Consider the following 25,430-nt stretch of genomic DNA (forward strand, 5'->3'; position numbering starts at 1 on the left):
CCCAAAGCCTATATTCCCCAAAGCATTATGTTCTGCTAAAACATTGCTTTTCAAGCTTAACATTTCCTATTCCTGCTCCTTTTAAAAATCCTATAGTTCATAATAATATAGAATATTTACTTCAGATGATGCACACTTTCTATTTCAATGAACCTCTGGAAAATAACTCTGGATAAGAACAGACTAAGTGTAGAAATGGACAACAAGTGGTTAAACCCAGGACACAGGCCGAGTCTCACAATTCTTATAATCAGATCCCATGACCTTGGGTCAGATCTAAGACTCTCTTGACAGTGCCATGAGCCCCTCCTCCCTCACAGCCACCAGTCAATATTCCTAAGTCTTTCTACTCAAAAGGATGATCTACTCAGACCAGAGTGTTCTCAGCCGAACATGCATGCTTGGCTCCTCCAACAAGCAAACAAATTACCCTCAAGCAAGAGAATTTACTCTCTTAACTACAACAAAGTCATTCTGAATAAGAGCAATGGAATAGGCACAACAACCACGCCGAAACATCTTGTGCCCCCTTTCTGTTGTGCATGATAAATCTGTGCATGAAAAAGGTCTTTATGCTTATACAAAGGGATACTCCTGACTGAGTGTCAGTAGCACCTGTATTTTTGGTGTCTTCCACACACTCCGATTCAGGCTGTCTTTCTGCAATAAGCAGTTACTCCGAAACTACTAAGAGCCTGGCACTATGATGAGTGCTTAATGAACAGTCCTTACTTCCAGGAACTCATACTTGATACAGCAACGGCTACTCTTGCAGTTATGTATTATTGAATTTGAGTTCACATGCAAACAAAAGGAAATCCAAGTTTATTTCTTTATCACATAAACAATTTTTGGAGGTAGGCAGCACAGGCTGCCTGGCAACTCTACAATCACCAGGAACTCAGGTTTCTTCTAGTTGTTTGCCACTGTCAAGACTTTAGAATTGACTTCTACCTCATGGCCTAAAATGGCTGCTCAAGCATCAGCCACTAAATCCATATTCTAGCGAGCAGGAAGAGGGAAGGAATAAAGAATGGAGTGCTCTGCTCTCTGCAAGGACACATTCTAGAAGTAGCACACAGCACTTCTGCCTAAATCCTATTCACTGAACTGTGGTCATATGGCTGGCCACACCTAGCTGCAAGGAGGGGCTGATACAGTCCTTATTCTGGAAAGCCATATGCTGGCTGCAACTCAGAACTTGACTAAGCAGAAAGAGCAGGTAGTTATTGGAGGAAAATGGGTGTTTTCTGCCTCAGGCATTCAGATGAGAGAGATCATTTTATCTGAAAAGGAAAAGCAGGTCTGGAAGGCTTCCTGGAGGAGGTAACATTTTAGCTAGTCTCTGAGGAAGAGCAGGACTATGCCAAATATAGAATCAGGGGAAGCATTATATAGGCAGAGGGAGCAGAATAAGAGTGGTTTCAGGAGGCAGCCAGCCTGAGTAAGGAAGGTGGTCAGTCACCACAGAGCAGGACTGGCTTCTGTTCGGTGCTCACTGGGGACCTAAAGGAAATTCTGCCCAATTGCACCATCTGAGCTGCTTTGTCTAATCACATATATCTAGCTGCTAAAGACCGAATGATCACATCATGCCCACAGAAGTGAAAACTAATTTAGAAAATAGATCTATTAAAATTTTTGCTCTTGTACATTAAAAAGGATAATCACTTGTTAAATGAGGAAAGATATTCAAAAGGTGATTAAATCTGCATTTTGATTATAACATGGAACAAGTGTGAAGTAATCATCTCTAAGACCATTTACACACATGTTCATTTACTAACAGGCATCACGATAGCATAACGTCTTGCTTAAAATAAAAAAACAATTAGTCTTGAGACAAAAAAGCAGACAACACAGGAAGGGTAGTATGGCACAGGAAGAGTAAGAAAATTAAGAGCAGATACTTGGTGAGCACTTGCCATGGGCCGGGCATGCTTCTAAGCATGTGGCACCTTTTTTACCTGTTTCATCTTCACAGCAATGCTACCAGCTAGGTTTCTATTACAACCTCCCTTTTTATAGACAACGAACTGAGGCTCAGAAAGGTTAAGCAACTTGCTCAAAGTCCCATAGCTAATATGTTGGGAAGTGGAGACATAAACCCACGCAGCCCGGCTCCTTAACCATTCCACTAGGTCGTAAAAGGGAATTGGGTGTGGGACAGAGCCCAGCTCCATGATGACCAGCAATGAGACTCTGGGGAAGCTTATTTCATCCCTTCGTGTCTCAGTTTCTCACAGTTCCTAGGATGGAATGAGCTGTATGTAAAGGATTTAGCTTGGGGCCTGGCACAAGGTAAGCGCTCAGCAGGTAAAAGGTTGAACAAGACTGAGTTATTAATTGTAAACACTTGGCCGTATTTGGTCCTTAACCATACAAACCAAAAGAGAGACCAAAAGCTATTTTTGACATGGTGTTAAATTCTCTTTCAAAAGAGTACAATTTCTCCTTCTTCCACCCGTTTTCCCCAGCCCCCTGAGGTCTGTCTCTCTGCTAGTTCTTGAGTTTGAGCTGCTTTTTATAGCCATCTGCTACAGTGTTGTGTAACAACAAACAATATCCTCCTAAAAATGTTTACAAATGCTTCTTACATTAGTGCTGTATATTTTTCATTAAGCTGTGACATCGCCATTGAAAAATTATTTTAATCATTGCAAACTGGATTACACAAGGAGAAAGCATAAAGAGATAGTACTTAAAAGGCTGAATGTACATTAATTGCTTCAGCTAATGAAAGAAACATGACTTCGCCAATGCACACAACATGAATCCTAAGATGCATGGACAATTGACTACGGTAATAAAACAAGTATTAGTGTGTTACATCTGAAATCCTCATTATGCTTCATGCAGCAAAACCCACTGTGTACCTGCTGTTCAGCGTGTATTTCCTCCTCCTGACACCACAAGCTAATTATAGCACGGGGCACAGGGTGAAAGCATGTGACCCACGTTTCCATAGTTTGGGGACCTTCAAAAACCCTGCAAAGTTATGTCTCGTAACGTTTTTTCCTTTTTTAAGCTGATGAAAGTAGGTGTTGGTCAAAATGATTTCAGAATATTCCAATGTTCCATGGGCAATTTTAATTAAAATATGAATTATTTAAATACGCACACAGTTTATTTCACTTACATTGGCATCTTGCTTTATCTCCCTTGGCTCTATAAACTAGTAAATTATTAACTCGAGGATAATTTATGTCACAGTGTTCAAGATGCTGTCCATTGATTTTTTTTTGGTCTGTCTTTGCATTTCGTGAACCTTAAAGTAAAGATGATGATAAAGGCATGGCACTCAAGAGATAGGAAGAGAAATGAATGTCTTATTTTTACTGTTCATCTAGAACCACATGGCAAAGAAGTTATTAGTACCTTAAAAACAAGCTGTATTAACTTACAATCTTCTGTTCACAGATTCAAAATATCACCCGTTTTGGGGCTGGCCTGGTGGCGCAGTGCTTAAGTGCGCACGTTCCACTTCTCAGCAGCCCAGGGTTTGCCAGTTTGGATCCCAGGTGTGGACATGGCACTGCTTGGTGAGCCATGCTGTGGTAGGCGTCCACATGTAAAGTAGAGGAAGATGGGCATGGATGTTAACTCAGGGCCAGTCTTCCTCAGCAAAAAGAGGAGGACTGGCAGTAGTTAGCTCAAGGCTAATCTTCCTCAAAAAAAAAAAAAAAAAAAATCACCCTTTTAGGACCCTTAGTAAACCTGATGCAACTAGAAGTGTCCTTCCCTCCTTCTCTCCCCTTTTTAAACTTTGAGGGCACTGCTAATACTTCAAGGGGTGTGTAATCACATGGAACAGTTGACTTAATCCAGAGTCATTGTTTTTCTAGATGAAAGCTTTTCTTTTCTGGTAGAACTAGAGCTGGAAAGCAAAACTTTCTCTATTTTTGTATTTTATCCTACAAGCTGTCTTTTTGTTTTTCTCAGTAAAACTTTGGTGATGTTCAAATGTATTTGCTTTGCATTTCTTCCTAGATATATTATATAAATTGACTTCTTTGGCACCAACTAGCCTTACATTTTGGATGAACACGAGGGGCTCGCAGAGTTCTTTAAAGGTACTATTTGGAAGCCATCTGGGAAGCCAAATCAGCAAAGGCCAGACTTCCTCAGGGAGATTGGGAATTAAGTAGACATTCCAGGGTCCCAGCAAGTGTCATTTGGGGATGTTTTACACTAGGGAGTGAGTCTGGAGAAGGGGGAAATGAAGGGACAGAAATAATGGGAAATGACTTCATTCTGCTCAATCTGTGGTTCTAAATGTTAGTGCACATTAGAATTGCCTGAAAAACATTATTATGAATTTTGATATTTAGGACCTATTCCCCAAGAGATGTTACATTCCAAGTGGGTCCTGGAAATCTGCATAGCTCACGTGTACCCCAAGTGATTTTGAAGGAGGTTACCTGAAGATAGTACAGAAACTGGCAAGAAGTGTTGACTTCCAAAATTAAACCATTTTACTCATTTAGTTATTCAATAGATATTTAATGAGTCCCTATACCTCTCTCCCAGTCTCAGCCATCAAAGAGCTTGGATTGTGCTGAGGGAGACAGACAAGAATATAGCCAGTGTTAGTTCTGCAAGATAAGTGCTGCACTGGTAAGAAACGGGTGCAATGAGGAATATGTACCAGGATCATCTGACCCAGGGTATCATGAAGGGCTGGAGGAGGTGGGGTCTAAACTGAAACACAAGGGATGAAGGATTAAGCAGGAGGAGTTGACCAGTTTTGCTTTTTCTTTTTGGGAAAAAGGCTGTGGGTCATGGAGGTAGGGGCGGGAGAAGGGGTAGAAAGTGTGAACAAGAGGTCAGAAGGTTAAAGAACTTATAAGACACATTTTTAGGTCTCAGGGAGCTTACAGTATATTTGGGGAATTAAATGTTAGCAGAAGATTTTGGAATAGGTGAAGATAAGAGAAGCGACTTCCTCAGAAGCCTTTGGATTAATTAACAATTGAATAATGCAGACTCACCAGGCTACAGGATTTGTCTGGAGAAAGTATCTAGACTCTTCCAGCAATAAAATTCTATGACCTGTGATTTCATTCTGTAGTGGGAAGAGAAGGCTTCATGGAAGATGCAAGGATTCAGTTGGGCCTTGAAAATGGGTAGATTTTTGTAACTTTTAATTTGATATAATTTTAAACTTTCGGATAAGTTACAAAAATAGTACAAGAAATCACCTTACACTTTATCTAGATTCACGGATGTTTACATCTTGCCCCTGTTGCTTTTGTTTTCTCTCTCTCTCTTTCTGTCTCTTTCTCTCTCTCTTACACACACACATAATTTTTTTCTGAACCGTTTGAGAGTAAGTTGGAGACATTTTTCGCTCATTTATTCCTAAATACTTCAGTGCGTACTTCCCGAGAAAAAGGATGTGCTCTTACATAACCACAGTACAATCATCAGACTTATGAAATTCAACGTTAATACAATACTGTTATCTAATCAACAGTCCATAATCAGATTTTGTCAGTTGTCTCAATCATGTTCTTTTTAAGCTTTTCTCTCCCAGTTCAGGATCCAATCCAGATTCATGCATTGCATTTAGTTGTCTCTGTAATAAGTCCTTTCATTTTAAACAGTTTTTTAACTGTCTTTCTTGATCTGGCCATTTTTGAATGGTACAAGCCATTTATTTTGTGGAATGTCCCTCAATTTGGGTTTATCTGAGGTTTATTTACGATTGGATTCAGTTTATGCATTTTTGGAAAGAAAGAGGTTGGATTGCATCCTTCTCAGGGCCTAATGGAGGAGGCACATAATGTAGGCTTGTCCCATTATCAATAATGTTGACATTGAGAACTTAGGATGGTGTCTACTAGATTTCTTCCCTGTAAAGTTATGAATTTTCCCCTTTGTAATTAACAGGAATTTTGTGGGGAGATACTTTGAGGCTTGTAAATATCATGTTCCTTACCAAACTTTCATCATCGCTTGAGCATCTGTTGATGATTTTCGAATCCGTAATTGCGTCTGTATTTATGTTGCTGCCTCTATTTTACCACAAGGAAAGGCTTTTCTGGTTCTCTATCTACATATTCATTTACTTATACTAGAATGAGCTCATGGATTTTCTTTTTTAAAATGTTATAGTCCCCTTAAGTCTTTATTTATTTTGATGCTTAAAATGTCCCTGATTTTACCTCTGGGAATCTCTTCAAATTGGCTGATAGTCCCTATCATTCTTTTGACACTTTCCTACTCTCTGGACCAGTACAATACTCCAGGGTCATTTTATACTTTCCTTGCTCCAGTCCCAGAATCTTCCTTTTGTCCAAAGGGCGCTGGTTCCTAGTACCAAAATTTGGATGTTCTCATTTCTATAGGGGTGTTGCTTCTAATTCTTCTGGTGGGTAGAGCTATATATAGAGTTATACATATTATATCTATTTTTATATACATTTCTTTATTTGTCTCTCTGTATTTAAACAAACAAACCATGAGTTCATACTGATAATGATACATTCTAGTCTTTCCTGCTTCTGTATTTGTAATTTCAATCTCCAACAATGAGAAACCCAGCTCAGAATGAACACATTTTTAAAAGGCAGAGAGAAATAAGAAAGTTTTTCTGACTTTGAAGACTCTGTGAGACATCCAGGTGGAGACAGTTCTGGATCTGAATTATTTCTACCAAAGGAAAAATTGCCTTTAATTTATTGCAATTTATAGAGTGGCATACGTGCTAAGAAGGTCAAAGTTACAGGATCTGCATGGGATTAGGGATTATATATTCGTGTATATGCCCCCTGGTTCCTTCACAAAGAAACCATCATCTCTGCCTCCATTGTGGCGGGTGGGGAGCTCCCTTTGTGCAAGATTCTTCTATTGATGTCAATAACTCCTTGCCTTCGATATCAAGATTGTTAAGACCAACCTCTTATTGAACTATTTGCAATATCAGGTTTCTGTAGTAGGGACTATGGTCTTGGCAATAAGTCCTATAAAGTAAAACTCTCTTAAAAACAATCGCTCTTCCAGTAATTTTTGCTAAGGAATTCATCTGTCAGGTTAAATGGTAAAACCTCTTCAAAATACGATTGCTGACCCTTTGTTCAAGAAGCAAGAAATTTCTTTTCAAGACCTGTTTCCTTTTATAATTCTTCCAAATATGGACAGACATTATAATGCCACTCATTTTTGAGCAATATTATTATTATCGTGTGTGTGTGATCAGTTGAACATGACCTGAGACTGCAAAACCAGATGCCAGAGTATTGGAGGATTGTGACTTATCTTTCAGCACGTGGTGGAAGAAAGACCATTTTGAATCTTACTCAGGTATGTGGGGGGCACAAAATGTTTCCAAGTTAGGCCAATGCTATTTGCTTCTTATTACTGGAGAAGGAACACTGAGTACTAGAAGAAGAAATGCTCTCCCCTAGGGACGTAATAGTGTGTCAAATGGAGAGAAAATTTTCTCTCTTTGAAATGAATAGCAATTGCAAAATATAATGCTTTCACTGAAACTTTGACTCAAAGATACAAGTTGTTTCTTATGGAGTCACAGAACTTGGAAGAACTTCACCTGGTCACATGAACGGCCTCAAAATCTGAGGCAGGCCTAAAAAATAGGTCTGAAGCAAGAAGATTAAACGTTCACATCAGGACTAACCCTCTTTGCCTTTTAATGGGAAGGGCGAGGCAGGTGGCAGAGGGCCGGCTCCTGTAACAAATATTTTGTCTATTCAGTGGAGCATCTCTCTGAGCAAATTTTTCCTTTATATTGGAATTAGTCTTTGGACCAGAGCCAGGCTCATCAATAAATGAAGCCGATACTGCTTAATGCCCTCTCTCCCCTTCTCCTACGATCTCCCGCATAGACTTCTCAAAGCCTGATGCTCCACTAACAGAAGACCCTTCCTTTTGTTCCATAATAATTTTGTAACACAAAAAACAAAATAGTGGACATAAGGCACTTAACATGGTGTGTGTCACGTAGAAAATATTCATTGTTTAGAAGTAATCATTATTATTTTGCAGTTATGAAAATTTTTCACAAAACTGGATGTTAGAACTGTCACATCATTTCCTCTAGATAAAATCAAATTTAGCCTCCAGTCTCCTTCCTGCTGGTTGTCAGGAAATCTGCTCTCAGTCATTATTAGACCACCCCCATGTCAGTCCTTGGGGCCTAATAGAGAAAAAACTAATTGCCTCAGCACATATGGCCACTTTGTGTTTGGGGACTTAGGGCATCTCTGCCCTGCTTGGTCCTGGGGATTCTGGAGCATGTCCTGAGACCAATGGCCCTGCCTCCTGCAGGCAATACTTAGCCTCTCTCCACTGAGATCTTGCACCCTCCCTATTTGTGAGGAGTGGGCTCAGGCTGAGTTCTATGAGGGCTCCTCAGAATCTGCCTAGGCCTTGGGGGTTCTCCTCTCTCCTGCTGTTTTCTTCTCCTTTCTTTATCCCCTGTCATATTTGCAAAGGCTGTCTCCTTTCACCCTAGGATTGCCAGATTTAGCAAAAAGTAAAACAAGTCACCCAGTTAAATTTGAATTTCAGATAAACAATGGATAACTTTTTAGTATAAGTATGTTCCCTGCAATGCTTGGGACATAATTACACTAAAAAGATTGTCACTCATCTGCAGTTCATATTTCACCGGGCACCCTGTATTTTATCTTGTAACTCTACCCTAAGACTTGCTGCTTTGCAAAGACCTGGGAATAGAAGTTGTGTGTAGGGTTGGGTCTTTCAGTGCAAGTGTGCAGTAGGGTAGAGAGAAGAACAGCCTGGATAGACTTAGAAAGATACAAGGAAAAACTCAGCATGGACAAACATAGAATAATATCCATAAACACTCCTGTTATTCTCATTGTTATGATCATCATCCTCATCATCGTTCATGGTGAGTTGCTGCTTAAGAGTCAATCCCCCTGCGGAAGGCAATGTTCATAGGTGTTTTCCTGAGTACAGTTTTAGTTAAGATAAAGGGGAATGAGAAACTAGGAGGCACAGGAAGTCTGTGAGCTGAGGCAGCGGAACAGGAAGCAAGGGGCAGAGGTACAGGGAGGTTAGGGCCAGAAAGGCAACTTTGCACCTCACTGCTTCGTGGTTGGCCTGGTATGGGCATTATAGGCAGGACAGGATGGCAGAACTAACACTGACCTGATTCCATTCAAGTCCTGGTGCCACCACCACTACAACCACCAAGCTATTTTAGCCTGGGGAAGGTCTCATGACATGTCTCTGTAGCTCAGACCTCTCTCATAAGACTCAAACCCAGATACGCTCCTGAATATTTCACAGGTGCCCCAAAGTCCACATGTGCAAATGTGAATGCCTCTTCTTCTTCTCCTGACTTGCTCTTCCTGTGTTCACTGTGTTAGTGCAGTGACACCACCATCTGCCCAGGCATCAAGGCGGGACACCTACCAGTCATCCTAGACATGGCTGTGAGGTCTTACCCTTGGCGATTGCCAGAGCAGGTAAGGTTCATCTGGCTGGCTAGGCATGTGTCCCCTGCCTCCTTCACCGCTGCCAAAGGTGAGGACCTTCTCAGACAGGACAGGCCCTATTCACAATTTTTCCAGGAGGCCAAAGTCACTCTGAGGTGGCCAGAGAGAATAGGAAATGGCTCTTCTGTATACTTGGAGGAAAAACTGAATTAAATACACTCCTGTACCTTTTGTAGTGACTTTGTGATAGTCCACTCTACCTCCCTTTTTTTGTTTTTTGCAAACATCAAAGGTTGAGTTTCTTTCTTTAAATTAAGGCATAATTGACATATAACATGATATTAGTTTCAGGTATACAATATAATGATTTGATATTTATATATGTTGCAGAATGATCACCACAATAAGTCTAGTTAACATCCAAACTCCCTTTTCTTGAAGTGATTTGAATGACTTTCTATTCCTATCTCTCAAAATAGCTTCACAAACAGAAAATCATTTTACTTTCTTTTTCTCAATGGACATCTTTCTCAGAGATGTTGAATAAAGCTGGGGTGGCAGGGTATTATACTAGGGGCCATTTAAACCCTGGGAAACTTCTTGTGTTTTTCAGAACTCAAAAATACATGCTGGAATATGCCACAATGGCAATTTTCTCAATAATACCCCAATGAGCTGAAAGTTATTTTAGATGAATCCATTGAGATTAGAGTCTAACAGAACAAGGTAAGAAAACATCTGAAAATAATTAACCAATCTTCTTTACTCTTGAAATAGCTTCTCTTCCCCAGGAGCACAGAGGAAAGAAGCCGCATAACAGAGCAAGGGATGAGCAGTACAATACGACTTCATGGTTCCTGCTTTGAAAGATAAAAAAAATGATTCCTCATTGTGTGCCCTTTTCTAGTTGTGTCACAGTAAGGCATATAGCAAAAGGACAGGAGGAAAAGCAGGGTCATTAGCTATGTTTGAAATATTGTTAAATTGTTGGAAAAAGGGAAAAAAATCTCATCTTAATAATCCCAGAGAAATAGAATGTAGGTGAAATCATGTCATGGCGGTTTTGGATCATTCCAGCCCAGTGAAGGGAAAAGTTCAAAATGGCCCACAGCAGTGAGATCAATTTGTTACAAAGTCATCCTAGAGAGAAATACACACACGCACACACACACACACACACACACACTGTATATATATTTTTATGTATTTATGTGCATAAGGTGATATGTGTTTAAAATAAAATATATATTACTGGCACTCAAAATATAAATTTTTGACACTCCCCAAACAAAAACTAGAGTCAGAATTAAGTATAGATCCTCAGCCAACTCTACTAGACATCTGATAAATGTGATAGGATTTGAGTATAGACGGCAGGTGTTTTCTGTCTTTTGGGTTCCACAAAATTCCAGTTTGTGTGTATATTTGTGTGTGTACATGCTTATGATTCTTTCCTTTATAATTTGCAATCCTCCCACTCTGCTTGTGCCTCTCAGAGCTCTAGCTAAAGAAATAGTCTGGAGTTGATAAATGCCATTCCAATGCTGGATCATAGCCAGAACTGATCAGTGAGTTTAATGAAGATGTACCTTAAGAAACTGTTTATTAATAGAAAGAATTAATGAAACCAAGAGCTGGTTCTTTGAAAAGATAAACAAAATTGACAAACCCTTAGCTAGACTCACCACGAAAAGAAGAGAGAAGGCTCAAATAAATAAAATCAGAAATGAAAGAGGAGAAATTACAACGGACACCTCAGAAATACAAAAGATAATAAGAGAATACTATGAAAAGCTATATGCCAACAAATTGGATAATCTAAAAGAAATGGATAAATTCTTAGAAACATACAACCTTCCAAAAGTGGACCAAGAAGATGTAGAAAATTTGAATAGACCGATCACCAGTAAGGAGATCGAAACAGCAATCAAAAACCTCCCAAAAAATAAAAGTCCAGGACCAGATGGCTTCCCTGGTGAATTCTACCAAACATTCAAAGAAGACTTAATATCTATCTTTCTCAAACTCTTCCAAAAAATTGAAGAGGAGGGGAGGCTTCCTAACTCGTTCTACGAAGCCAACATTATCCTGATACCAAAACGAGACAAGGACAACACAAATAAAGAAAATTACAGGCCAATATCACTGATGAACATAGATGTAAAAATCCTCAACAAAATACTAGCAAATCGAATACAACAATACATTAAAAAGATCATACATCATGATCAAGTGGGTTTCATTCCGGGGATGCAGGGATGGTTCAACATCCACAAATCTATCAATGTGATACACCACATTAACAAAATGAAGAATAAAAATCACATGATCATCTCAATAGATGCAGAGAAAGCATTTGACAAGATACAACATCCATTTATGATAAAAACTCCAAATAAAATGTGTATAGAAGGAAAATACCTCAACATAATAAAGGCCATATATGACAAACCCACAGCAAATATCATTCTCAATGGAGAAAAACTGAAAGCTATCCCTCTAAGAACAGGAACCAGACAAGGAGGCCCGCTGTCACCACTCTTATGTTACATAGTATTGCAAGTCCTAGCCAGAGCAATCAGGCAAGAAAAAGAAATAAAAGGGATCCGCAATGGAAAAGAAGAAGTGAAACTGTCACTCTTTGCAGATGACATGATTTTATATGTAGAAAACCCTAAAGAGCCCACGAAAAAACTTTTAGAAATAATAAAGGAATACAGTCAAGTTGCGGGATACAAAATCAATGTACAAAAATTGGTTGCATTTTGGGGCTGGCCCCGTGGCCGAGTGGTTGAGTTCGCGCGCTCCGCTGCAGGCAGCCCAGTGTTTCATTGGTTCGAATCCTGGGCGCGGACATGGCACTGCTCATCGAACCACGCTGAGGCGGCGTCCCACATGCCACAACTAGAAGGACCCACAGCGGAGAATATGCAACTATGTACTGGGGGGCTTTGGGGAGACAAAGGAAAAATAAAATCTTTAAAAAAAAAAAATTGGTTGCGTTTCTATACACTAACAACGAAGTAGTAGAAAGAGAAAGTAAGAATAGAATCCCATTTACAATCGCAACAAAAGAATAAAATACCTAGGAATAAACTTAACCAAAGAGCTGAAAGATCTGTACATCGAAAACTATAAAACATTGTTGAAAGAAATCGAAGAAGACACAAAGAAATGGAAAGATATTCTGTGCTCTTGGATTGGAAGAATTAACATCGTTAAAATGTCCATACTTCCTGAAGCAATCTATAGATTCAATGCAATCCCTATCAAAGTTCCAACAACATTTTTCACAGAAGTAGAACTAAGAATCCTAAAATTTATATGGAACAACAAAAGACCCCGAATAGCCAAAGGATTCCTGAGAAAAAAGAACAAAGCTGGAGTTATCACACTCCCTGCTTTCAAATTATACTACAAAGCCATAGTAACCAAAACAGCATGGTACTGGCACAAAAACAGACACACAGATCAATGGAACAAAATTAAGAGCCCAGAAGTAAACCCACACATTTATGGACAGCTAATATTCGACAAGGGAGCCAAGAGCATACGATGGAGAAAGGAGAGTCTCTTCAATAAATGGTGTTGGGAAAACTGGACAGCCACATGCAAAAGAATGAAAGTAGACCATTCCCTTATACCATGCACAAAAATCAACTCAAAATGGATTAAAGACTTGAATGTAAGACCCGAAACTATGAGACTTCTAGAAGAAAACATAGGCAGTACGCTCTATGACATTGGTCTGAGCAACATATTTTCAAGTCCCATGTCTGACCGGGCAAGGGAAACAAAAGAAAAAATGAACAAATGGGACTACATCAAACTAAAAAGCTTCTGCACAGCAAAGGAAACCATCAACAAAACGAAAAGACAATCTAACAATTGGGAGAAGTTATTTGCAAACCATATATCAGATAAGGGGTTAATATCCAAAATATACAAAGAACTCATACAGCTCAACAACAAAAAAACCAACAATCCAATTAGAAAATGGGCAAAAGATCTGAGCAAAGATTTCTCCAAAGAAGATACACAGATGGCCAACAGGCATATGAAAAGATGCTCAACATCATTAGCTATCAGGGAAATGCAAATCAAAACTACAATGAGGTATCACCTCACTCCGGTCAGAATGGCTATAATTGACAAGACAGGAAATGAGAAATGTTGGAGAGGGTGTGGAGAGAAGGGAATCCTTGTTCACTGCTGGTGACAGTGCAAACTGATGCAGCCACTATGGAAAGCAGTATGGAGTATCCTCAGAAAATTAAGGATAGATCTACCATATGATCCAGCTATTCTACTGCTGGGTATTTATCCAAAGAACTTGAAAACACAAAGGCATAAAGATACTTGCACCCCTATGTTCATTGCGGCATTATACACAATAGCCAAGACATGGAAGCAACCTAGGTGCCCATCAAGGGACGAATGGATAAAGAAGATGTGGTATTTATACACGATGGACTACTACTCAGCCATAAGAAATGACGAAATCCGGCCATTTGTGACAACATGGATGGACCTTGAGGGTATTATGCTGAGTGAAATAAGTCAGAGGGAGAAAGTCAAATACCATATGATCTCACTCATAAGTAGAAGATAAAAACGACAAAAAAACCCCCACCACATAGCATTGGAGATTGGACTGGTGGTTACCAGAGGGGAAGGGGGCAGGGGGGAGGGCAAATGGGGTGATTAGGCTCACATGTGAGGGGATGCACTATAATTAGTGTTTGGGTGGTGAACATGATGTAATGTATACAGAATTCGAAATACGATGTACATGCGAGAAAAATAAAAATTAAAAAAAATAGCTTTAAATAAAAAAGAAACTGTTTATTAAGTGTCTGCTAAGTGCTGAGTACCTTCTTCATGAGATAATCTGCTAACTCAGAATTTTACCCATTTTACAGGCAAGGAATAAGATTAAGTCACTTACTCAGAATCACATTTGACTTCCCACTAACTAAGCTGGAATTCAGCTCCATATTGCCAAACTTGAAAGCCCGTGGTCTTTCCTTGGCTAGTGATGACATGTGTCAGTGGCTAGGAACATGGACTCTGGAGCCAGACTGAGTTTGAATCCTGCTTCTGTTGTTTTCTAGCTGTCTTACTGGGCAAATTACATAACCTCTGTGCCTCGGTTTCCTCATAGTAAAATGAGAATAATATCATTAAAGTACTTAATAAGATTGTTGAGAGGATTAAATTATAAAATATATATAAATTGCTTACCCCATCCACTGTAAGACCCCAATCTATATTGGTCATTGTCATTATTATTATTCTATGCTTTGGCAAAGGACTCAAGCTTTGATCTCTCATGGCCTGTGGAGATGCTAGCTTACTACCAGGTTGCCCCACAGGCTGGTTCATTCATGATCAGCAGCCACTATTCCACTCCTCCTTTATTCTCTTGCCTCTAAATGGGGAGTGCCCGGGGTATGGATGCTCATCACACTCAGAGAGTTAAGATTTCTCCCAAATTCTTTTCAGGCTCCAGAACTGACAAGTCCCATGTTTATTTTCTAGATTACTTGGGAAAACCTGTGAACCTGGTGAGAGCGGTATGGCTTTTCACTTAGAGCCACTTCATCCAAAATTGTAGATATATTTTCCTTCTGGGAAATATAACTTATTTGATTCTAGGGTCCAAAATACCCCTTCTCTGAATGACGCCCACCATGGTGCCTGAGTGAGGGGCTTTCCACCTCAGAATGAGGTCATAAAGATGCAATTACTCTGCTCCACGGAGTTCACTCTACCAGGCTCATTTACAAAGTTACTCAGCTGTGACTTGGCCACTTAAATAACCCTGTTGCCTAAAGATATCCTTCACTGCAGCCATTTACCCCCAAGAGCCATGTTCCTGTTACAGAGAAATACAAATACAAGCTCGTTCTGCACCAACAGTGTTCACAGCTATATTTTGTCAGTTGTAAATTATATCTGGTCTTGGGTGGGGGGTGGGGAATCAATAATTCTATACGCTATGAAAGAATTTCATAAGATGTATTAGACTCATAATTTGGAAGTCTCATTTGCTAGTTTTATTTTGTTCTGGCAGATTTTAGAGGCAAACAATTCTCTGGATGCCTAAAAGTAATGCCTAGGTTTCTGTTTTTACATATTTAAGCTATGCATTTAGATACAATTCAAGCATTCCAGGGTGTTAACGGTGTTTACAAAGGAAACTGCCAGAGGCAAATTCAGGCAGTTCCTTAAATTAATAATGCTTTTGTTCGCACTCCAATTTTTCCTTCCAGTTCTGCTAGAGCCAATGTGCATCTTCTCCATTTATTCAAGGGATAATGATGACAATTTCCATTTACACATTGCATTTCATCCGAAAGGCACACGTGCTCTCTCTTTCTCTCTCACACACACACACACACACACACACACACATACACATATGACATCACTGTCTGCCGCCTTCTGCATGGCAACAGAAAATACAAGCTGCATCATCACAGCCACTGGTCAGTGAGAAGAACAGAGGCCCCAAAGCAAACACTGGAAGGAAAGAGGCTGAAAGAAAGGCAGGAGGGGCAGAAGGAAGCTCAACATGTTGCTGTGTTTGCTTGGAGGAGGGGCCTGGCCCAAGGAACAGAGTGTTCTTCCAGGAACCACCTCTGCACCTTTGTAGGAATAAGTAGGAGGGTGGACTAGTGGCTTGGAGCTGGACAGATCCACATTTCAGCCCTTGACCTGTAACTTCTTAGTCACATATCTTAGGCAAATCATATGACATCTTTGAGACTTGGTTTTTGCATCTGTTAAAGGAGTATAATAATTCCTACTTTCCAAGGTTGGTATGGGTTGTATGTACGTAAGTAAGGTATATTAGAAAAGTTTAGTTAGTGATCACCAGTATTTACTATTCCTGATTATTACTAGTGTTGCTGTAATTATTACTGTCACTGCTACCTGTACAATTGCATGTGACAGGCTTTGCAGCCTTCCAGAGGGAGTCTGCCTGACTCCACTTGCCTGATCTTTAGTCTCACTGATGGAGACAATCTTGGGGTTTACACAAAAGAGGAAGGGCTATCATCACCCAAAGGCCTAAATTATAAGCCCTCATATGGGCCAAGGAGACCATCAGGTGTTCCAGTGGCACGGCCTCTCACACAAATACTTCAGACAGCAATCCTCAAATCTAATGTGCATAAAAGTCATCTGGAAGACTTTTTAAAGTACACATTGCAGGGCCCTGTGTTAGAGTTTCTGATACAGTAGGTTCAGCAGCCCAGTAATTTGCATTCCTCAATAGTTCCCAGGTGGTGCTGACGCTGCCGGTCTGGTCGAGAACACACTGCAAGAACTCCTGAACATCGGGTAGCTAATTATCATTCTGGTAGCAACGGAGAGCCTAATCTCCAGAGAGCGTTTTGAATTTGGGGCTCAGAGTGCCCAAAAGAGGCCCGGGGCATTGAAGGTGAAGTCAGTGATAGATTGAACGCCTGCAGAAGGTGAAGACCGAAGGGGAGGGTAGGCATCAAGACAGCTTGCCACCTAGTTTGCAGTTGGGGCTGGTACTCTTTTGACTGAGGGTTTCTCTCCTTTCTCCTCTTGCTCCTGGCTTCCTTTCTCTTTAAGAACTCTTACCCCCATGGATTTCCTCTACTTTCCACCAAGTCACCTCCAGATCCGTCTGATGAAGAGACATGGAAACAGTGTCTCAGGTAGTAAAACAGCACGCATAAGGGCCTGGAAGGTGGATCCAGGAGCTAAACGTAATTCAACACAGCTGGAGCCTAGAACGCAGAGAGATCCCAGCTTGGGAGGATGCTGTGGACAACACAATGGAAGTCAGGTCGTGAATTGGACTTGATCCTAAATACTATGGGAAGCTGCTGAAGGGTATTAATCAGGGGAGTGACACTAGTTGATCTGTAATTTAAAAGGCTCACTCGGCCTGCACCGTGAGAAATTGACTGGAGGATTTTGAGCCTAGAGATAGGCAGACCAGAGAAATGGCTATTGTAGGTATCTAGGCATGAGGTGATAGGGGTCTAGACTAGGGTGAAGTGGCAGGAAGGGTAAGACTCCCTGAGTCCCTATGTAATTGTAAGAAAGTTCTTGAACCATTTCTGTCATATATTCCAGTAGTTTCTTCCAATGGCTCCCATGCTTTAGTGTGCAACAGAATCACCCGGTGGGCTTAATAAAACACAGACTGTTTTAATACAGAATTTCTAATTAGGTGAGGAGGGGTGAGGCCCCAGAATTTCCGTATCTAACAAGCTCCCAAGGGATGCTGATGCTGCTGGTCTGGGGACCACACTTTGAGAACCACTGATTTATTCTTACCTTCCATAAAGAGGATCGTATCCTTGGGCCTTTCCAGCTGGCAATATTCACAGCTTTTGGTAGCCAGTATTCTGGTATTTAAATAAAACATTGACTCTACTCACTAAGATTCTCCTCCTCAGGATCTGCGTGAGCTCACGGCGGTCTCTCAGGTTCAACTAATTTGTCTTCGTGACCCATCAGCCTTGCTCTAACTCTTCCAACAACTGCTTCCTTTGAGGCTTCACTTGGCTCCTACAGTGAGTGGAACCTGCTCATCCCCAAGTGGTTCTAATTAACTCTCTCAGGGTCAACTCCCTGAGTGAATGACTTGAACAACTCTGCATGACCGTAATGCTTTATTTATTTAAAGATTCTAAACGTTTCTACCTCACAATCCTATGTTAAACAAGGACAAACCAAAAAACAATCATGAGTTAAAAAAAATGTTTCTTTATTCCACGAGTTGCTCCTTTGTTCTCAGGCTCTTTCCACGTTCCTTTAACTCTCACAGAAGGCCAACCTTCCTTGATTTTAATTTTGGCGAGAGCCGTCTTGCTCCATGCAGGAGCACATTAAACATGCTTTGATGATGGTAATAGAAAATAAAAATTAACTACAAGGTTGCCATCCTGGTCTGCTAGTAACGGGTTTTCTTCCTTTGGAATGCTTTGCAGAGTACACATCCATCAGAGGCCTTGGTTCTTTCTTTTTTTTTTCCTAGACCTAATCTTTCCATTCTTGGTTTTTTGCAGCTTGGAATTTCTTGTCACAAAATTGGTGTGGTTCCCACCTCAACTGCAGTGGATATACGTGCTTCCCATGTGCCCTTCAGAGATGTGAGGACTACTGCGGTCCCCGCCATACCTTCTGCTCCCTGCATCATCCAGCAACTCAGCCACACAGTGACTTGAGGGCCTGAGAATGGATTCCTCAAGGCACTCCTCAGCATTGATTAAGGGCGAAGGAGAGGGGAGGGGAGAGAGCAGCAGAGGAAAATAAAATGTTACTGCTGCTTTGTGCTGTATTGCAGTCAAGGCTGGCTCTCTCGGTGTCACTGACTGGAGGAGGTGAGGATTGCGAAGAGGAGAGAGAGTTGAGGGGAGACGCAGGGGAAGGTGAGTTCAGCATTGAGCCTGAGAAAACCTCACAGCTCCCATGATAATGCAGTCAAGTAGTTAGGAAGGGAATGAGTGAGATCAGAGAGTGAAAATCATTTTCTATCATGGAGAAGTCTGGGTTCAAGAGTACTTCTGGGGACCACTGGAACTTTCAGGGATCACTCCTTATGCAAGGTCTTCGTGTGTTCCCTCCAGTGGAGTCTATAAAACAAATTAGTTTAGTGAATCTAATTTCCCCATTGATTTCATTATTAAAATTATTTTACAATATAGTTTTGTAATGTAAATGTGTTTGTATGATCTATAGCCAGCCCTGGTGATCTAGCAGTTAAGATTCAGCACTCTCACTGCCACGGCCTGGGTTTGTTTCCAGTCAGTGACCCACACCACCAGTCTGTCGGTTGTCGTACTGTGGTGGCTGCCTGTTGCTGTGATGCTGAAAGCTATGCCACCTGTATTTCAAGTACCAGCAGGGTGACCTATGGTGGACATGTTTCATTGGAGCTTCCAGACTAAGAGAGACTAGGAAGAAGGACCTGGCCACCCTCTTCCAAAACATTGACCCTGAAAACCCTGTGAATAGCAGTGGGTCATTGTCTGATAGAGTGCTGGGAGGTGAGAGGATGGCAGGAAACAGTTGGCAGGGTTCTGCCTGCTGTACACGGGGTCACTAGGGGTTGGAATCGAGGGCACTAGCAATAAATATGATGTACACTTAAATATATATTTATGCCATATAGATATATTTATACTATAATATAAATATATTTACAAACGATTCTAAGTTATATAAATTATTTTAATTTATATAAATCATTCTAATGAGTGAAGTGAACTTTTGATGAGGAAGGGGTCAAGTTGATGGCTAGTCCTATAGCATACTGGACATTTTAGAGAATTGAATGGGATTTTTATTTTCATATTTCCCTTGTTTTTGTTCCTACAATCTGATCCCTTAATGAGAGGATCTATCCTTCCTGTCTAAAATTGATTGAGATAAGAAGTATTTATTTCATACTTAGAAGTCCCCTATTTTCATATTTACAATGCTCGAATTTAATCTCCTAATCTTTTGTCTAATTTGAGTGTAGAATTTTTTTTTTATTAATTTGGATTCCATGATTTTTGAATGTGTGAATTTTCAGATAGAGTCACTTTAAAAAATTAAAATTCAATTAAAAAACTCATCAAGATAAGGTCGTGAAATGTTTCTCCACTTAAGAGGACAAAGTGACTTTAAGAACTTTAGAAATCCTGATTAAAAAAGAATTCATTGCAATTTAAGGCAATATCACTACAGTGTAGGCTGAATACTTGCTGCATTAATCAGAAATATTTCTCTAAGGGTCCAGGAGACCTCACCCTAAGACTAGGTCAAATCATTTGGACTATTTGAAGGTGATAAAAGCGTATTAAAATGATCTTTTTCCTACCATGGGTTTCCTCCAGTTTCATCTGGCTTTTTCCCATTGTGTCTAAGTTAGAGGTTTGACTGTATTACAATATTCGGTAGTCCTAGTTTACAATATTACGCTTCACCAATAGGTGTCACTGTCTAACACGTGATATAGCCAAACAAAAAAATTCTCATGTATGGATGTTAAGGTTCTGTAATCCTGATTAATTCCATACTTCATTAGTGTGGAAGGGTAGAAACTTTGAGCATTAAGTTTTCCGTAAAGCAAAGACTCCAGAGGCTGGTGGCGTCAGGGAGGGAAGTGGATCATGTAGAGAGTTCTAGATTTTAGCTACTTCAGGGAGATGTGAAGAGGGCGGCAGAGATCTTGAGCTCATGGGCTTTCAGAGATCTGTCACCAGGCTGATGACATAAGTACCCGTTAATGATTGTTTACTGAGGCTTATTTGATTTTGTCAAACTTAACCAAGGCCTTCAAATAATGGTGGAAAGTGAATTATTCAAATTCTCTTCCAAGCGATGACCAAACTTTAGGGTTCAGCAAGGTTTTTGTCCTGATACTTATACTAGAGTCAGGATGGCGCAGCTCGAGGTTTTCATCTTTGTCAGATATCAGTGGTGATGCAGACATGTGTCCTGTGATGAATGAAGGAGTGGGTCTTGAACACTTCACAAAACAGGAATATTTAGGGATTGGAAAGAGAGAAGGGAATCGCCCTTGGGTCAAACTCTCTGCTTGAATATTGAAGGCCTAGGAGACGTTCTTCTTAATAGTGTAAGAGGAAAGTGGCTTTTTCCCAGTTTTAGTGAACCTCTTGGAAAGTTCATTTTTCTTCAGCTGCTTTTGGAAAAAAATTATTATGGAAGTTTTGAGCTTATGCAAAATTAGAGATAGTAGTTTAATAAACCTCCATGTGCTCATTACCCAGATTCAAGTATTATCAGCATATGGCCAGTACTGTTTCATCTACACTTCGTCTCCCATATCTTACCTCTACCTATTGCATTTTTTTGAAGTAAATACTAGACATGATATCACTTCATCCCTAGATAGTTCAGTATGTATCTCTAAGAGACAAGGGCACTATTTTTTTTTTTTTAAGATTGGCACCTGAGCTAACATCTATTGCCAATCCTCTTCTTTTTTTCCCTTCATCTTCTTCCCAAAGCCCCCCAGTGCATAGTTGTATATTCTAGTTGTAGGTCCCTCTGGTTGTGCTATGTGGGATGCCGCCTCAGCATGGCTTGATGAGTGGTGCCATGTCCGCGCCCAGGATCTGAGCCAGTGAAAACCCCAGGCCGCCAAAGCAGAGTACACAAACCTAACCACTCGGCCACAGGGCTGTCTCAAGGACACTATTTTTTTAACCACTGTTGCAACTAAAAATGCTAACACTATTTCTTTATTATCATTCAACGTGCTCTCAGCATTCAACTTTCCCTGTTGTTACATAATATTTTCCTAATTGGTATATTTGAATCAGGATTCAAATAAAGTCCATACATTGCATTTGGTGTTTCATAAAACTCTTAATCTATAATCGTTTTTTTCCTGTTTTTCAAAAATGCCATTTATTTGTTGAAGAAACTGGATCTTGTGTCTGATAGAATATCCCATGCTCTGGGGTTGGCCGGTTGCATTCCTGTGATGTCATTTGACATGTTCATCTATCCTCTGTGTATTTCCTGTAGCCTGGTAGTTATATCTAGATGCTTGATCATATTCAAGTTCAATTTTTTCAGCAAGAACATTTCATAGGTGATACTGTGTACTCACTATTGTATCGCATCAGAGGCATGTGATGCCTGACACTCTTTCTCACTTCTTTTTTCTTTTTGGTGAAGGAGATTGTCCGTGAGCTAACATCTGCGCAAATCCTCCTCTATTTTTTGTATGTAGAATGCCGCCACAGCATGGCTTGATGAGTGGTGTGTAGGTCCCCACCCAGGATCTGAACCGGCGAACCCCAGGCCGCCAAAGTGGAGCATGCAAACCCAACCACTTAGCCGCAGGGCTGGCTCCTCTTTCTCTCTTTATTGTATTCTATTTTACTTTATTTTTTGTAATGTTAAGATTGACCAAAGGGTTCAGATGTCAGCCTGATCCATGCGTCATTCCCCAAGTGGTTTTAGCAACACTTGACGACCATTGCTTAGAGCTGTTACTTCATTAGGGGCTACAAAATATTAATATTCTAATTCAATCATTCCTTCTGTAGTTACTAAGTGAAATTCTTCTATAAAGAAGAATTCTTCCTTGTCAATTATTTGACTACCCTGAAATATAGTTAATACAGGAACAGCAGGGTGAATGCTTGATTTTTCCTCCCTTTATCAAATTTCAGAATGTGAGGTTGGTGTCCTAACAACCCTCAAATGGAACCAATGAGATTTAAAAAAATATATATCATTATGACCTCATAGATTTAAAAAAACCATATTTTATATGTTTTAATCTATTACAGTTATTATATTTTTTGATGCACAAATGATCTTAGTTTTGGCTAGTGGGAGTCCCTATAACTTGGCTCCTATTATCTCTTGACATGACCCCAGTAAATGTGCACGCTTCTTTGCTTTCTGGTATGAGAGGATGTTCCAGGCTTATATTATGAATTTACTGCACCAGAGCTGGAATCAGCCATCTCTCCAAGGATATTAGATTCTTTTTTGTGGAAATGGTATTTAGAAATCATGATCTGGACACTAGGGGTGCTCCTTGCCACTGAGTTGGTTATTGCTTTTGTATGAACAGAGCCGGGTAATAATTTTTTAAAAAATAAAATATATTATGAGTGTATTAGACTGTTGATTTAAATGCAAGTCTACATTGACCTATATTTCCTTTAATCATGCTTCAGTCTTTTATAATATCCAGCCTAGGGAAAATTGAGTTCATGGTATTTATTTTGGGTTCAGTGCAATATATTTATGTGATTTTTCAGTCACTTTTGCGTAGTTAAGCTATTGCTAGCCATCAGTGTATGAATTACTTCTATGGTTCTTAGAAGCAGAAAGATGTGGATACTGGAGTAGAAACTAAGCTTGCAATGTATGGAACCTGAAGCTAGTCTCTGGAAAATTCTTCCAGTCATCAGGTATATTTAATTGTTAATAGAGAATTCAGTTCTTATCAAAATCTAGTAAAATGGAAGTGCTCTACTGTCAAAAATATAGTTGATGATGCAGTGTATACAAACTAAAAAGTTAAAAAATTTATGGTAATCATGCAAAATAGAATTTATCAAAATTTCCCTGTTTCTAGTACACAAACTTACAACAGGACTTCAAACAATAAAAACATATTTTATGCATCCCAGCTGTCAATAGTAAAAGCAACTTTTGATTTATCATTCTAGAAAAGATTAAATTATCTTTATATTCTTATTACAAAAATTCACATTAGAAAGTTGTTCTTATATGAAGAGATGATGAAAAAATTGCAGCCAAAACTGTAGAGGAGATAAATACTATAAAGATATTTTAGGCAGTTAATTAGTAAGAATGTGGGATTTTTTTTGGATTCTATGATACCAGAATATTTGTTAGCTATTTAAAATTTGTTTGTTGTGATTTCTCTTCTTAATCTGGACAAATATGCACTTCCATCCCTAATTTTGTATTTTTAAATTTTGTAATTTTTTAAAGTGAGCCCCTCAAATGGTAGAAACCTCAGATCCTAAACCTGTGGAGCTGCCAGGTACGGGTGGTTCTTTATTCAACCTTCCCAATTTGAGCCCTTCTCTGCCTGTTCTGTGCCCTGGGACCTCTACAGATTGCCTTAGCTGTGCTTACATCCTCTTTGGCTTCCAGATGGCCCCAGCCAAAGAGAAGTATCATCTGGAGTTCAAAACGAATGAGAAGAGAAGGGTTGGGGTGTTCATTCCTTTGCTTCCTTCTTGTCTCTCACCGTAGCCGTAGCAGTGAATGTGCTTCTCTAAAGCCTCAGGACTTGGTGGAGGGCCCCTGCTCTGTGGTTTCAGCTCCCATGGGGCTGCTGTAACACCATTTTCTTTCTTTTCCCCTTCATGCCTCGGATGTAATGGCCTTCTCCAAGGGGCTTCACCATCCTTGTTGATTCCGTTAATCCTGATCAAGTCTTGAGTAATAATAGTTCCCTTGTTAAATTATTTTAGTTAAACTTTTTCCGGAGTGCCATTTGTTTTCTACTGGGACTGAGACAGATATTGAGGTTAAGCCTGAGTGGAGAAGGCTGGGACGGACTCCCCTTGATACGCATGATACCTCAGCTTGCACTTCCTTTTTTGTCTGAAAGCTGTAGTGTATCTGGACCCTGTTTAGGGCATGAGACTCTTTGGCAAGGCAGAGATCTCCTGTGCTTAGGTTTTAGGCTTCATTGGGTCACCCCAAACCCACTCCCTCTAAGAGCATGCCTTCTCCCTGCGGTGTTGACATTGAGTAGCATAGGAGACTTTGATTCCTTAGGATACCTGTATTCTGTCCTCTCTCTCGTGTTAAGAATTGTTCCCCTTTTGCTGGTTGCTGTTCACATAGGTACATCCCTCTCTTCCTTCCTCAACTAGTATTTTTAGCATAATATCTGCAACTAGTTTAGGCATTTATTTTATATAAGGAGAGCTTATGATTTCAAGTAACTTATGTTTTATATCTTGCAGAAGTTCCTGAGGCAAAATGCTGAGGATTGGAATGAAATGGCCAAAAGGAAAAATATGAGGAGAATCGTACAAATTAAAGTTATGCTATTATGTCCCCAGACCACCCAAAATTGTCTCAGGGTGTTTAATAGTATGATACAAAGTGTTTCCTGGAGCCTACATGGGGCAGATCTTAGCCTGGTTACTTTCAGATTCATTCTCTTTCTTTCTCTGCCCTGCTTTCTTTTACAAGAAACTATATTTCTCAGGCCCCTAGTCCTCTAGCATCTCTGTGGGTTTGACCAATGGGATACACTGGTATAAAGAAGATGTAAAGAAGGGGAGAAACCAGGATGTTCCTCTTCTCCTCTCTGCTTTTGGTGGCATCTCTGTGACTCTTCTATGGGTCAAGATTCTGCTGGTAAACACCTCTTCGTGGTCCCACTGGAAAGGCCCACTATGGTTCTAACTTATACCTAGTGACCACCGCTCCTGGATTTGGGAACACAAACTCCTCCCTGTGTTCCTCCAGCCCTAGCATAGA

This window comes from Equus caballus, chromosome 1, assembly GCF_041296265.1.
Source record: "Equus caballus isolate H_3958 breed thoroughbred chromosome 1, TB-T2T, whole genome shotgun sequence".
In the NCBI taxonomy this organism is placed as follows: Eukaryota; Metazoa; Chordata; class Mammalia; order Perissodactyla; family Equidae; genus Equus; species Equus caballus.